Here is a 15588-nt window from a genome sequence, read left to right on the forward strand (position 1 = left end):
TATCAAGCTACTTATTCTACCATCTTCCACTACCTCCCCACCTCATTATCTTAATCCCTCTCTGCTTCCTTCAAGTTCTGTATTCCTAATGTATTTCTAATTTACAGTTTTCACTAATGTGGCCGGCTAGCTGCATCAGTGAAGTAAAACAATGATGTGAACTATGAGACAATGGTGGAAATCTAGAAGGAATCAATCTTTGTCCTTGAATGTTTGCATTCTTGTAATATAGCTAACTATATATGCTATTCTGGTAATTCATTTTCCAAGACATTAATGAAACAGAATTGCAAACTGCTAAGAAGCTGCTATGAAACTGTACAACTATTGCTCAACTCTTTCCCAAATTCCACTTCAATTTAAATACATAATGCTATCATTGTCTGTCAAGTTCTAGCCCCTGCAAAAATGTTACTCGTCAACTCTGTCTGGATCTGGAATTGTTACGTGTTCAGATTACAAATAGATATCCTACCATAGAAAAGAATAAATAATTTTTTTGACTTATCAAAGTAATTAAGAGCAGGTAATACTTGGAAATACAGAAAAAAATGTCAAAAATATGAGTAAGCACAATAGTGCAGATAATGTCCAACTAGTAACCCAAAGCAGTAACATAGTAAATACATACTAATGGATAATTTACTGTCTATATTTCACGTAGTGATTTTTATTCTACTTCAATCTGTAACTTGTCATTTATACTTTCTTCATTGTTTCACACAGCATGTTTACAACCTCATTACCAAACATATTGACTGGCCTTTGGTGTACATGTCTTGTTTCTCTTGTCATATACAAAGGTTACAGTATTTCTCAACAGTGGCCTACGGACATTTTGAGTGAGACGCTTTCCTGCTTTTAAAGAAAATTAACCTTTCTCATATCCAGGCACTAAATCCCAAAGCATCCTCCCTAGTCACACTGACGTCCAAAACTGTTTCCATACATTTTCAAACACCCACTGAAGGCAAAGGGTACCAGGTAAAATGTCTCAAATGACAGGAAAAAGAGAAGACCCTTAAAAGCTCCTGAGTGACAAAGTAAGTCACAGACTAAAGATAAAGACTCAAAATGGCAAGAAATTTCTCAATACAACCACTGGAAGCCAAAGCCAATCTAATAGGCTTTACATGTCTTTGAAATTAAAGGAAAATTATTTCCTAAGTACAATTCTATACCCAGCCAAATCACCCATTAATTTTGACAAAGAATACATATTTTTTCAAATATGTAAGGCCTCAAAGAGTAGCCAAGACTATTTACAGAGATAATTTTTAAAAATCACCCTTTCTCAAGATCTGCTTTATAAATATAACATAAGTATCTTATTTTTAACCACTGCAGTCAATATTATATTTTTCTTTAGAGAGAAGAAAAATGGCCACCTTTAGTTTCTGCTAGCACTACTATCCAAGAATGATAATTGAGGGAGGCAAGAAGAGTGAACATAAGTAGGACACAAATGAGCATTTTCAGCAGAAAGCATGTACTGGCATTTATTCCAGTCATTCTTAGAGAATAAAAACAGCAGTTGCCTCTTGCTGACTATCTGCTATGTATTAGGCACCACACACCGGCCTTTATATACATTATCAATAGTCCTCATAGTAGTCTCAAGATGTTAAGATTTATGTAACAGAGAGAGGTCCCTTGCAGAGTGCACTGAAGGAAATTTTCAGCCTCCAAAATGAGTAAAATATGAAGGTATTTTATTTGCTGTCAATTAGGTTTGAATAGATATTTGAGAAGAATGAATTTTAGAACTGCTATGTTTAGGAATCAATTTTTAAGTTATTCCAATTAGGGCCACCAATATCTATGATGGTCAGGAAGTACAAATAACTTAGGTCATCACGAGAGCAACTAAGTATCCTGGATTACAGATAGGAATCTGGATAATCATGTATATAAAAAAAAACCAAAAAAACAAAAAAAAACAATGAACAATCATGTATACAGAATGTAGGTGTGGGAGAGTTTGATTTCAATTCTTCTAAAAGGAAAAAAAAAGGACAAGATTTCCATATTTATTTGATGATGTACATTAGATTACAGAATAAAAAAGTAATTTACTAATTTTGAATATACTTTATTATGCTGAGATAATAATAGTGAGAGAAGAATTCCTACAGAAAATTATTGTTTAAAATAAAAATCGCTCTTAGAAATAAACTTATTTTAATAAGGCAGAAAATACAACTGTACTTTTAAAAGAACACAGTTTTCACATATAACCATTTTTTTTCAAAAAAAGAATAACAGTAAGTCAAGAAAGGAAGGTCCTTAAATGTTTCATTATTCTTGAATGCGCTTAAATCCAGTATCTTTTCTTAGGGTGTTATGTAATGAAGTGAGGTACAAAGTAAGTATTTTCAAAGTGAGCTGAGCTAACCTATTAAATAAATAACAGAATATGCTCAATTACTAAATTGTGGAAAATTTGATTTTAAATAAAGAAATAGCCCAAAAATCAAACAGAAATAAATCTCCATAGTTCTCCACTCAGAATCTAATTGCTCTCTGCCACACTTCTTCAGAAGGCATGATGATTTCAAACCACCCAAAATACTACTCAACACCACATGCCACTCTAGTAATAAATATACTGAGATATTTTTCTATATAGGCAGTGGGATAAAATGCAGGTTTTTTTTTTTTTTAATGACCTGAAGAAGAAACATGAAACAGAAACATATATAGAAATTGGTAACAGTAGATTTTAAATAGGAGAAAAAAGGGGGAGATTAGCAAAAACAATGGAAAAATTCATAAAAAAATGGACAAAAATGTGAAAACATCTAAAAGATCAACATGATACCCTCTTTTTTTTTTTTTTTTAAAGTGGACTCCTCACCCAGTGTGAGGCTTGAACTCATTACCCTCAGATGGAGAGTCACATACCCCACTGACTGAACCAGCCAGGAGCCCCTAAAAGAGCAAAGGGATAAAAGCTTAAATGAAGAAACTAACAAAAGATTGCTGTATGAGTTTAGTCTGACTTCTGATAAAATTTTCCTATCACACCAGACCATTAGTTTCTAATGTATGTTTTTAAGATAATTGATTACAATGTTTTACATTCTCATGATTTGAAATGTAAGGGTCATTAAAAATGAATTTACTAATCGCCACAAATTATTTGGGTTTGTATATAGGAATGTGCTGAATTAATCGGGCATCTTAAAATATTAATACTTCCCCACCGAATATTCATTTTCCAGTATTAACTGTACCTGAATTTTATAGTTAAAAATCTGGTATATTTTGTTTCCTGATGATTCTTCAACTTATTCTGAGATATCTACCAGAAGCGACTTAATATTTATTAAGATTTTACTACGTGCCTGACTCTACTCTGAAGGTCTTTTGCCTATATTATTTCATGTAATTCTCATATTCACCCTGAAGAGCAATATTATCTTTATTTTCCAAATAAAGAAACAAAGAAGGCTAGAAGCTAGAGAACATTGATGCCAGAATTTAAACTCAATTCTACCTGAAGCCACTATTTCCCACTATGCCAAGCTGCCTGCCCAGAGAAACAAAACAGAATGCAACCAATGTGTTGGCTACAATTTTATCCCCTACATCTGTTCACTTCTGGTGAGATGCAGAAATCACAAAGGCTTTTTCCCAATCCCTGATGGGCTGAAAAAATAAGTCTGGATACTAGGAAAATTTGGATACTACCAGAATCCTGACCTAAAATTTTAAGTCTTTTATCAATGCAGAAAAAACCTAAAACCCTTATTAAGAGTTGGACTGGTATCTGGAATCTCACAAACTGACAGAGACAGCAGTGTGTCAGGTACAACCTCTGGAGAAGGGCTGCATAGGTTATAACGCAGCTTGGACAGGTAATAGTTTTGTAATCTTCAACAAGAGATAACTTTTCAGAGCCCCCTCTTTAAGACAGGGATAACAGAGGATTAACTAATTAATATATGCAAAGTACTTAGGACAATACCTGGCTTTAATAAGGATGCAGTAAATGTGAGCTGTCACTGTTACTATTATGATTATTATTAGCATTATATTAATGCAAACAAATTTAAATACTTGGATAATAAGTTGCTTCTCTATTTACACATCTCCCCTACTTCCAACCCCTACCTCTCGTTAGATCCTTCCCTTGATTTATTTATTTTTTCCTTTGTGCTTCTTTTTGTTGTTGTTGTTGAAAACAGGGCAGAAAGAATGCTTTAGTAAAAACTTCACTGTCAAATTATAAAAAATCATATTATAGAGAAAATTCAGATAGATCAGAAAATCAAAATCTTACTCTAATACTGTTTTTCACTTAAAATATTATAAACATTCTCCAAATAAAATTCTCTTATACACCCTTTGAAATTTTTCTATATTAAAAAATGCTAAGAAACACTTTAAAAAGTAAAAAAATCACTCATAATCCTATCATAAGAAATACAAATAGAATGAAAGGACTACCTTCTGCCTACCCAAGCCCACCTCTAGGGATAGCCAATATAACATTTTCAGAGGTTATTCTTCCTTTTTATATAATTCATACAGACATATCTATGCATATTTCATTTATTTTTAAGCAAAAAAAGCAGACTCATGCACATCTCAACAGCTGCTGTATACTTTTTAAATCAACTATATATCAAGGCCATCTTCCCATTTTCCATGCCCAGAGGCATCTCATTCATTTTGACATTCCATGTTCTTTTTTTTTTTTTTTTTTTAGGAAGGTACTTTTTTTTAAAAAATTTTTTAAAGATTTTATTTATTTATTTGTGTGATAGATCACAAGTAGGCAGAGAGGCAGGCAGAGAAAGAGGAAGGGAAGCAGGCTCCCTGCTGAGCAGAGAGCCCCATGCGGGGCTCAATCCCAGGACCCTGGGATCATGACCTGAGCCGAAGGCAGAGGCTTTAACCCACTGAGCCACCCAGGCGCCCCAGAAGGTACTTGAAATATTATTATGTATTAACCAAAATGAGGGTGGAGTGTAAGTCTTACTCGGCATTGTTTTTTCTAGTAACTAGCTGTAATATAGTCAAACAAATGGTATTCAGTAAGTATTTTAAAGGAAAGATACAGTTACTAAAAACAATGGGAATGGGATAGCTTCTAAGTTCAAAATCATTACCTGTTTAACAATGTCACCTGGGCTCAGCTAAGGGGGCAACACTGATAAAGAAAAATATACTATCTGTAAGAAAGGTTTGCATCAAAGCACATTGGGACAGAGATCGAGTTCAGTGATTACAGAGAAACACTGCACAACATAAAAACACTGAGCTCAAGCCAAACAAGTTCATTCTGAGTGATGCGTCTTTGACAAAGTCACAAAGAGCCCCAGTTTCTTCATCTGGAAAGTGTGGATAATTATAATTATTACAAGATTATGGTGAAGAATCAATTAGGAAGTAGTTGTGAAATTGTCTTTCTCATGGTCCGGATGAGGTCTTTGGAATTAGACTGACAATTGGAATTAAATCCCAGTCCTACCACGGAGCAACTGTGTGACCTTTTAAAATTGGAATAATGCTATCTACATATTTTCTTCATTCAGTTATTCTATACTATAGTTAGGTGAGCATGGACTCTGGAAAAGCATCAACACTGTTCTAGTCACTTTATACAAACCAGTGGTAAGACTCATAATCTCTCTATCCTGTGTTGCTTTAGGTATAACGGGAAGCAGCAGACAACAAATAAGTAAACTAATAACAGTTTAAAATTGTGATAATGACTAAGAGGGAAATATATAGACCTCTATATAAAACTGGGAGGAGTAGGAGTATACCAATTTAGGAGGAAAAGTTCTGTGAAGAAGTGTGCTTTGGCTGCACCCTAAAGAATGAGAAGCAATACAATGAAAGTCAAGAAGAGTAATCCAAGAAGCAACACCACACATAGAAGTCCTGGGCTGAAACTTGCCTCATAATGTGTCCCTGAAAAAATCCCTGCAGGCAGAATTTTAGATAAAAACATAATTACCACTAATTATTAATTTCAAGGGGGGAAAGGATATATATATATATATATATCAATACCCCAAAATTGATGTCCATTATGCTGTATAAAAACAGCAAATCCCAGGAACCCCTGGGTGGCTCAGTTGGTTGAGTGTCTGTTTTTGGCTCGAGTCGTGATCCCAGGTCCTAGGATCAAGCCCCATCACCGGGCTCCATGCTTCTCCTTCTCCCTCTACCATTCCCTCCACTTAGACTCTCTGGTTCTCCCTATCTATCAAATAAAGAAATAAAATCTAAAAAATAAACAAAAAACAAAACCCCCAGCAAATCCCAGAATAAAAGGACACAAAAATGAACACTGGTAATCTGACATGGCATTTTTCTTTCATTATTCAAAGATATAGTTTTTTTTATTCTCATGATATTCTTTCATAATTGTGACACACATTAAGCTTAAGGCTAATCTCACAAATAAACCTATTTATAATACTCAGTGTTCACAGAATTAATCCTTTAGTATCTCAAATCCCCTTTAAAAAAAGAAAGAAAAGTCAATGAGAAAAGAGGGGGGTGTGAAGCATAAAATCACTGCTGCTATAAATGAATAAATATGAGAACTCTGAGAAAACACATAACACGCACCCTTGATACACCTGCAAAGATGTCCCTTCTCCAGTCATACTCAAAAGGCATGCAAAGTCCAAGCCAGTTCTTACAAACGCAAAAGCAAAAAAAAAAAAAAGTTTAGTTTGGGGAGTACATAAAATTCCTCATATAGTTAAAAGACCAAATGAACTTAGCTCAGGGTACAACTATAATAACATTCCCATTTTACAAATAAAGAAGTTGTAGAAGCTTGACCAAGGTCATACAACTAACTCGGGTAGAGCTGGGATTAACCAAGCAGTCAGGTTCCAGACTCCAGTATTAACTTCCCTGCAACAAAGATACCATTGTGCTAGTACCATTAAATCATTAGTAATCATGAGTCATTTTCAGTATTTCCTCATGGAACACAGGTTAGGACTACCATAAAAATATAAATCAATTCATTAAAAGAGAATAGATATGTTTAACTTGGCTGATTTTCCTTCTTTATAAACAAATGTAGGAATATGGCTACATCACAAGTTTCATATGTAAAGTATGTCAGTGGATTAATTTAATTTTCCTTTTACCTCTAAACACATTAAAAATTTTGTTACATCCTAGCCAGAGGGCATTTCTAGCCACAATTTGGCCTTTTCTCCATTTGTAACTAAGAGATATCCTAAAACAGTTTCACTTCCTGGAAAATGAGAAAAGTCATGTTCTGAGTGTTCTCGGTGTATTATTATCACATCACACATGCATCCGTGCCTCCACAGTGCCTGAGCATGTCCCAGGAGTCTTCCCTCTAGCCTCTCTTTGGTTCCCAGCTTGGATTTCACTGCTCCTGGGAGGTCCTTCTCCTCCAACCCCACAGAGACTGAGCCAAGCACCCTCGCTCTGTGCACAGCAATGTACACAACAGCACAGAAGAGAACAGCCAGAATCTCTCTCTTGTGCTAGACTTTAATATCTCTGAACTGTATTCTTTTACCAATATATCCCTTCTAACATAGTATCTTCCACATGGTAAGCCTCAAGTTAATATTGTGGAATGAATAAATGATCATTCACTCTTTCCCAGACTGAATATACACAGCTCTTATAAAGAGAAATCATTTAAAAAAATAAAGGGCTGTTTTTGGTAATTACTACTATATGTTCATGTCACCATGGTAGCATAATCTCTTGTAATCTGTATTTTCTAACAATTTCAAGAAGAAAAAACATTTTCTGGGTCACCCCTCTATGGGTATAATGCTTGTTTCTTCTAATGAAGGAGCATTAGAGAAGATGAGGTAATGGGGTATGGTGACACTGCTTTGTGGAGCCTAACGTGTTCCCTGTAGCTGTGCCATTTTACCTGAGTCATCAGAGCTCTTAATCCTAATGCATTAAACCCTAAACTATAAAGGACCATTCCTTATTCCTTTCCTTTCAACCAACTCTGATAGCTAAATAAGTTCTGTCAGTCACATTTCTGTGTTTCTTATAAAACTCCTCAGAAACTGGATTATTTCATCTTCCTAGCATATCCTGGACATATAATAAAACAAGAATTTTTTTTTTAAGATTTTATTTATTTGACAGAGAGATCACAAGTAGGCAGAGAGGCAAGCAGAGAGAGGAGGGGAAGGAGGATCCCTGTCGAGCAGAGAGCCTAATGTGGGGCTCGATCCCAGGACCCTGAGATCATGACCTGAGCTGAAAGCAGAGGCTTAATCCACTGAGCCACCCAGGTGCTCCATAAACACAAGAATTTTTAATCAAATGTAACACTGCATTCTTACTCTCATCCTATACTACTCACTGCCATTAATGCCTTTAGTTCAAGTGTGCACTAGTGGACTTGTATAAGTCAGGTAACATTCCCTTCCTGAAAAACTGGGCATTTACACAAGAGATGCTAAACTTGTAAGTCAGAAACCATTTAGAAATAACAATTTATATTATTTTTGCTTTAAATCAAATATCAATGTTTACTGCAGAAAATACACACTGGAAACACCAACTAAAATGTCACGTATTATCAAACTTGCAAAAACCAAAAGGATAATGCGTCAAAAAAACTAAAGCTCTCATATAGGAAGCCTCAGTCAAACGTAAGAAACTAAACTTAACTTGTGTGATCTTTTCTTCCAAGCTGATTAAAATTTCCCAGGATCTTGAGTATGATAATTTTAGACGCCACATTATCTTTGTAACACATTTCTTGCAAATTTTACAGAAAACTATAGCAAAACAAAAATAAGAACTCTTACAACTTGAAGTCAAAATATGTTAGTGAAATTTAAAGTTACTTTATTTTCAGGGACAAAAAAAAAAAGAAAGTAAAGAGGATTTTTATAAAGAAAAAACAAAGGAATGTCCACTTTTGGCTACAACACTGTTTTTAAAAAGCCACAGTACCATGGTACAACAGGTTACCTACTGATGTCTAAAGTGATTCAAGTTGAATAGCTGAAACTACTGCAGAGTAATCCTCCAAGAAGCAAAACAAAACAGAAATAAATCATTAAAGGTATTTGTTACAAAAAGCTGGTCTCAACTAACTGGTATGTGAATTCACATTATAAATGAAGCATAACACTTTCTAATATTTCTATGTCTATATTTCAGCCACTTTCTACATAAATTTTTTTTACCTCAAAATTTTCAAAAATACAAATCAGGACTTTTTGTATAAAATATCTTTAGATGTTGTATATATTCTGTAATGATCATAAAACTCTTTGGCTCTAAAAATTTGTCTGTCAGCTCGAAATTTATATACTTGTTTCCTCAATAAAAAATGACTTCCTCTACAAATTCATTCTGTATGAATTCTGACTTAGATTATAAAATAAAAGACCAAGGATTATGTCTCATGCCTTACAAGTACATATAAACAGAAGTAGTTATTAAATGATTATGTTTTCCATATATCATAAAAATAAAACACAACCATTTAAAAATATAATGTGATAGGCAGCAAGAAAAATCACCCATCATCCCAAGCATATAGCTTAACATATAACTTAAATATTTTCTAACCAGTCTCTTCAAAATAATCATTTTATTGTCTCTATAACATTTATCTACTAGATATCCTTCAGCTTGTCTTCTAACTCCACCACTTCACTGGCAGTATTTTTGTCAAGATCTTCAATCAGTGGTATGCTAGAACCAACTTAAACATTGTACTACAACTGACATTAAATTTTCAGAAAAATCTGGAAGCCAGTTGTTAAACTGCTGATAGTCTGAAATTGGCAGCAGTGAAAATATTTACACCACAGAAATCAGGAAAAGTGAAAAAACAAGGGCATTCCCCTGCCTCCACCTCTTCTCCCAGAGCCTGCTGTTAAACATTTACCTGTACACTGCTGATGTTCAGTAAACTCAATGGACATTTTCCATCCTTATCTCTCACTTTCTCCCATACTCCTACTTCTTTGGCAACTGGCTTCTCAGCTTCCTTTACTGGCTCCTCTACCCCTACTTGATCTCTAAATTCAACTGCATGCTTGATGTCTCTCCTTGATTTTTAATAATTAATGTATCTTAAAATTAAACTCTTGATTGCTCTTTCCCCCCTAAAACCAACAGGTGCTTCGAAACAGAGCACCATAGAAAGAGTTTTGAGTTAGGAATCAGACAGACAAGGGGCCACGTTCCACTTCTTGAATTCTTATGGGTAATATGTTTTATCCCCTCAAGCCTATTACTTATATGTCAAATGGAAATAACAACATATATTTTGCATTTGCAGATGATTAAATGAATTAACAGTATGCGAAGCACCTAGAACAGTTCCTAGCATATAGAAGATGCTCAGTAATGGCTACTTATTCTATTTTCATGGTCAATAAATGCTTAAATGAATGGACCATTAATTGAGGAGAAGGAGGAAAACAGAAGAATGGGAAAAATGAAAAAGAGGCTAGTGTGTCCCAGCATCCTGACAAAACCTGTATCTATCTTCTATAGATCTAAGTACCAAAGAAAATCAATTATATATCACAACAGATAGCATGGTTAACAAATCTTAAAACTATGTATGCCAAATAATTTGATTTCTATACATTTGCCTGAAAAAACAACTATCACTATGTAAATAATTTAACTAAAGTATTATTTTAGAAGGTTATTATTATAGCAGAGTTTAGAAACTTTTAAATTACTAACAACATCAATGGAATAATAATCGATTACTATGGAGCCATTAAAAATTATGCTGGCAGGAATATATAATTACATAGAAATATGGTTATATTTTATTGTTAGGACAAAAAGTATCTGTATGTAAGAATGATCTCAAACAGAAACAAAAACAGAATATGGTGATGAGATCATGGGCCATTTTCCTTTTCTTTTGTTACTTATATTTTTAATTTAGTTTTTTCCTAAATTTATCAATTAACATCTATACAACAGGAAACAACACACTTCTGCAGTACTTGATCAAGACATTTATTAACCTCAATTTTTGGTTTTCTATTCTTAAAATACCCTTCCAAGATATGCTTTTAAAAAGTGCATTTCAAATTTGTGGTAAACTGATTTAAACCAATTTTTCTATGTATTTCCTTTAAAAATTTTCATTAAGGTTATCCCTAAATTCAGATATAGTATTTTACATATAATTATTAAATTCAAATCACTACCAAATTTACATTCATAGTCGGGACATTATATGTGGAGCACTGTAGCTTATTTTTTATTTCAGTATTCCATAGATTATGTGAGATATTCAACACTTTGTTAAAGAATAAGCTTTGTATTAGATAATTTTGCTCAACTCTAAGCTAATATAAGTGTTCTGAGGACATTTAAGTTAAGCTAGGCTAAGCAGTATTAAATGTATTTTGACTTATGGTATTTTCAACTTACAACGGGTTTATTAGGTTGTAACCCTATCTTAAGTCAAGGAAGATCTGTATTTGGGTGATCTTTTCTTGAGGAAACCCTTCACAAGAACATCTGGTCTAAAACATACATATTCTCTTTGACTTAGTTTCCCACCTTTCCAATTAAGCCATTACCACGATATCACATTTCCCTCCTACAGCCCCCTCTTCTTCAGTTTTCAAAATTTGAGCTATAAATCTTTAAGTCAAACTATTTAAGCTGATTTGAAGCTTGATTAAAATAAAACAAAAACAAAAAAAATACCTAACAACTACCAAAAGCCTACAATGTCATGTCAATTACCCATCAAACCACCAATATTATATCTGCTAACATCTAAATATATTATTTATATCTCAATATTATGCAGAATTCGAAATTATGCAGTAAATGTTAATTAAGTAAATGCTACTTCTCACAAAATTCACAGGAAATAGAGTGATGGAACACCACAAAAACAGTGTAGGCAGTGGAATCTGAATATTTTTCTGCCACTGGAAAGAGATAATGGAGCATTTTAGGCAAGGGGGTAGTAGGATCAAATTCATGTTTTTGTTTTGTTTTTTAAAGATTTTATTTAATTATTTGAGAGAGAGTGAGATCATGAACGGGGGGAAGGGTAGAGGGAGAAGCAGACTCCCCGCTAAGCAGGTAGCCCAATGTAGGACTTGATCCCAGGACTCAGGAATCATGACCTGAGCTGATGTTAGATGCTTAACCAACCAAGCCAAACAGGTGCCCTCAAATTTTTAAAAGATGACTGACCATGATATGGAGAATAGGATGATAAAGATCTGCAAAGATTCAGTGGAGCACTGATGAAGGCCTGAGGTAGGATAGTAGCGGTGGAGATGAGGGGATGATGAGTGGAGGAGGCTATTGCTGCTACTGCTAATCATGACGATGATGATGAATGTGGTGGTTGTGGTAGAACCGCCTTTATATGGAGCCTTATGCACCAAGCACTACGCTTAGCACTTTATGTGCATTAACTAATAGGTTAGTGCATTAACTAGTAGGTGCTGCTACTATTTCCCCATTTCGCAATAAAGATATTAAGGTTTAAGAGGTTATGTAACTTGCCACCATCGTACTTCTTGAGGAATTACAGAACTCTATGAACCAGGAAAGAAAAGAGGGAAAGCGGGAGATAAGACTGGATCCTGGAAAGAGGAAGCTTGATCACCTATGACTATGTCCAACATTAATAAATGTCGGTTGAGTTCTTAGTTCCGATATTTACTTAATTTAAATTTTATCTGTCTCATAAAAATGTCTCTATTTGAATTCTCTTCATGTTTTTAAGTGTTTACTCTGCATATAACTAGGTTATATTCTTTATTCTGCTTTCTAAAATTTTGATGCAAAATATGAAGAAACATATAAAACTGACAACATAAAATTTAGGAATAAATTACACAAAAAAGGGAATGGTAGATAAATACAGATGTAAGAGAGTTACTATGTCCACTATTCTCACAATGCCTCTTGTTCCCCATTCAGAACAAATTAAGGTTATCCTGTTCTTAGTTAGATGTAGAAAGTTAAAAGAGTAAAGTCACTATCTCAAGGCATTCCTACCCCCATCTCTGGCCAACCTAACTATCTTCCATAATAATAGAAAGAATCAAACCTACTCTTTCTGTCTCAAGTTGAAATTTAAAATACATATTCTCAGTGGACATAGTTTTAAGTGGTAGTTATATATGGAACAAAAATTGATTTTTGAAAGTTGGCTTCATTATCTAGCCACCAATTATAATATCTAGTTTGTAAAACCAAATCCAAAAAGAAAAATCTATATACAAGAGCCTTCTGGAACACAAGCCTATCACAAGCTGATCAATTAAATCTTCCCAAGTTGACATCAAGTCATTACATATCACATAGAAACACTTTAATTAGTGATTACTCTCAGAGAATAATGTAATACAACCTCATTTTTTTTCAGAATACTGATAAAAATGTCAACTAGAATTATGTTTGATTCCAATTTAAATGTTATAAGAAAATGTCTAAGTACATGTGATGATCAATGACCTCTGACAGAACTTTTTAAAAATTAGAATAAAGAAATGATTGCACCTTTTTAGAGAGGATTATATGATATAATATGAAGGTAAATGTGTTACTAACCTGCCTTAAATATGTCAGAAGTATATTCTTAAAGGATGCATTTTTTTCTCCCAAGAAGCCTGACACATTACACAGAATCTGCTATGATAATAACAAGTCCATCCAGGCCTACATTTACTCAGCTAAAAGATTATTTTTAGGGTATTAAAATTAAACAAAATCCTGACACAGTTCATACTATACAAAACATAGAAGCAAGAAAGATTTGGGCGCCTGGGTAGCTCAGTGGGTTGAGCCTCTGCCTTGCACATTTAATAGTCTACAGTATAGTATAAACATAACTTTTGTATGCATTGAAAAACCAAAAAACTTATTTGACCCACTTTTTTGTGATATTCACTTTACTGCACTAAAAGCTTTAGTGTGGTGGTCTGGAACTGAACCTGCAATATCTCCAAGGTAAGCGTGGAGAAATATATATCTCTGATTGTTGTATTCATAACTGCTTCTACTAAGCCTTTACATTTTGTTCAGTGTTGTTTACACTAAGTAAATGATAAATCCTTTTAAATAAGTATTTCTATGCCCCTTTAATTTGTGTTTTTTTTTTCTGTCTCACAAACTAGACAATAAGCTTCTTTGGGGCAAGAGCTACAAGATCCCTCTATTTCCCTGAATGTTTAGAAAAAGCTGTTTTATTATGTCCTGTATCCCTACCACTAGCCATAGACCTGGTATAAATAAATACTACATAAAATACATTTATAGAATGAAGAATTCCTCGTAACACATAGAATGCAGTCTTGCTTCAGTCTCAATCCCGTTTTCCGCCTTGCAGACAGAGGAAAAAAAATTGTTTTCATGAAGGCACCAAACAAACTTCATTGCTCTCATGCCAAAAACCCTTTCAGAGTTTTGCACTGCCATCTAGATAAAATAAAAACTCTTTAGGGCAAAATCCTCTGTATCTGTCCCCAGCTTACCACTTCTATCTCTGGCTCTCTATCCTCATCTCCCCAACACTGTCCCAAGACAGGAAACTGCTGTACTGCTGTCTCTAAGCCTGGACACCCAGAGCTCCCTCTACTTGGACAGTCCTTGATCTAGCATTGCTCTGCGGATTTGTCTAAGATGCCACCTCCTCCAAGAAGCGTTCTGCCTATCTCCCATCTTTTTTAGCTGGCTTGCCCTCACAGTGCCTCTAGGAAAGAATGAAAATTTTGCTTCTCTGAGAATAGTGGTCACCAAATATGACAGAAAACGAAGGGGCACCTGGGTGGCCTAGTCGGTTAAGCATCTGACCCTTGATTTTGGCTCAAGTCATTATCTCAGGGTTGTGAGATCAATCCTTGCATTGGGCTCTTCACTGGGTGTAAAGCCTGCCTGAGATTCTCCCTTTTCCTTTGCCCCTCTCCCATGCTTGTGTTCTCTCTTCAAAACCAAAACAAAAACTAATATAAGTTGGAGGAGGTAATTTCTGGTGTTAGGATGACTGCAGAACATGTGATCTGGGATCAAATTTAGAGGCTGTACTGTACAAATATTAAAATACATAATTTCTTGAATTTAGGAATTTATAAAAGTCACAGATTATACTCTGTAAAAACCAAGGATCTGGAATGTTATATATATTTTATAATGTCTATATTTTTCTCACATGCTAGCAGATTCTGTCATATTAATAAGAATGACATAAAGAAAACACATCTATTGAAACACTCGCCTGTATTACCATATGCATTCATAAATTTCTGTCGCCTTAGAAGCAAATCTAACACTGATGTTTGTTTTTTAGTGTAGTACTTATGTCATGTATCTTAACTTTGATACCTTTTTGCAAATGGAATGCTAATATTGTTTCATTTTGTTAGTATAAAATATGTTCCGTGAGAACTGAAGTCTTATAGATACACAGGTCACCATAAAATTACCATTTTCGGTCTCAACCTCATTATAATTTTGGAGACACTCAGGAATCAAAAGCAAATGTACAGAAACAGAAGGATAAGCGAAAATCACATAAGTTCTGATTGGGAGAGTATAAAGGAAGTTGTGATAAAAATATCAGGATGTCAGAGATTTGAA

The 15588-nt window shown here is 34.3% G+C and overlaps 1 protein-coding gene across 5 annotated transcripts in view; it reads right to left on the reverse strand.

The window, feature by feature from the left end:
* TDRD3 (tudor domain containing 3) overlaps positions 1 to 15588 on the reverse strand; it is a 164641-nt gene that overhangs the window by 42370 nt on the left and 106683 nt on the right. The gene's annotated exons all lie outside the window — the stretch shown is intronic.

Source organism: Lontra canadensis, unplaced genomic scaffold, assembly GCF_010015895.1.
Source record: "Lontra canadensis isolate GAN:19392208 unplaced genomic scaffold, GSC_riverotter_1.0 scaffold95, whole genome shotgun sequence".
Classification (NCBI taxonomy): Eukaryota; Metazoa; Chordata; class Mammalia; order Carnivora; family Mustelidae; genus Lontra; species Lontra canadensis.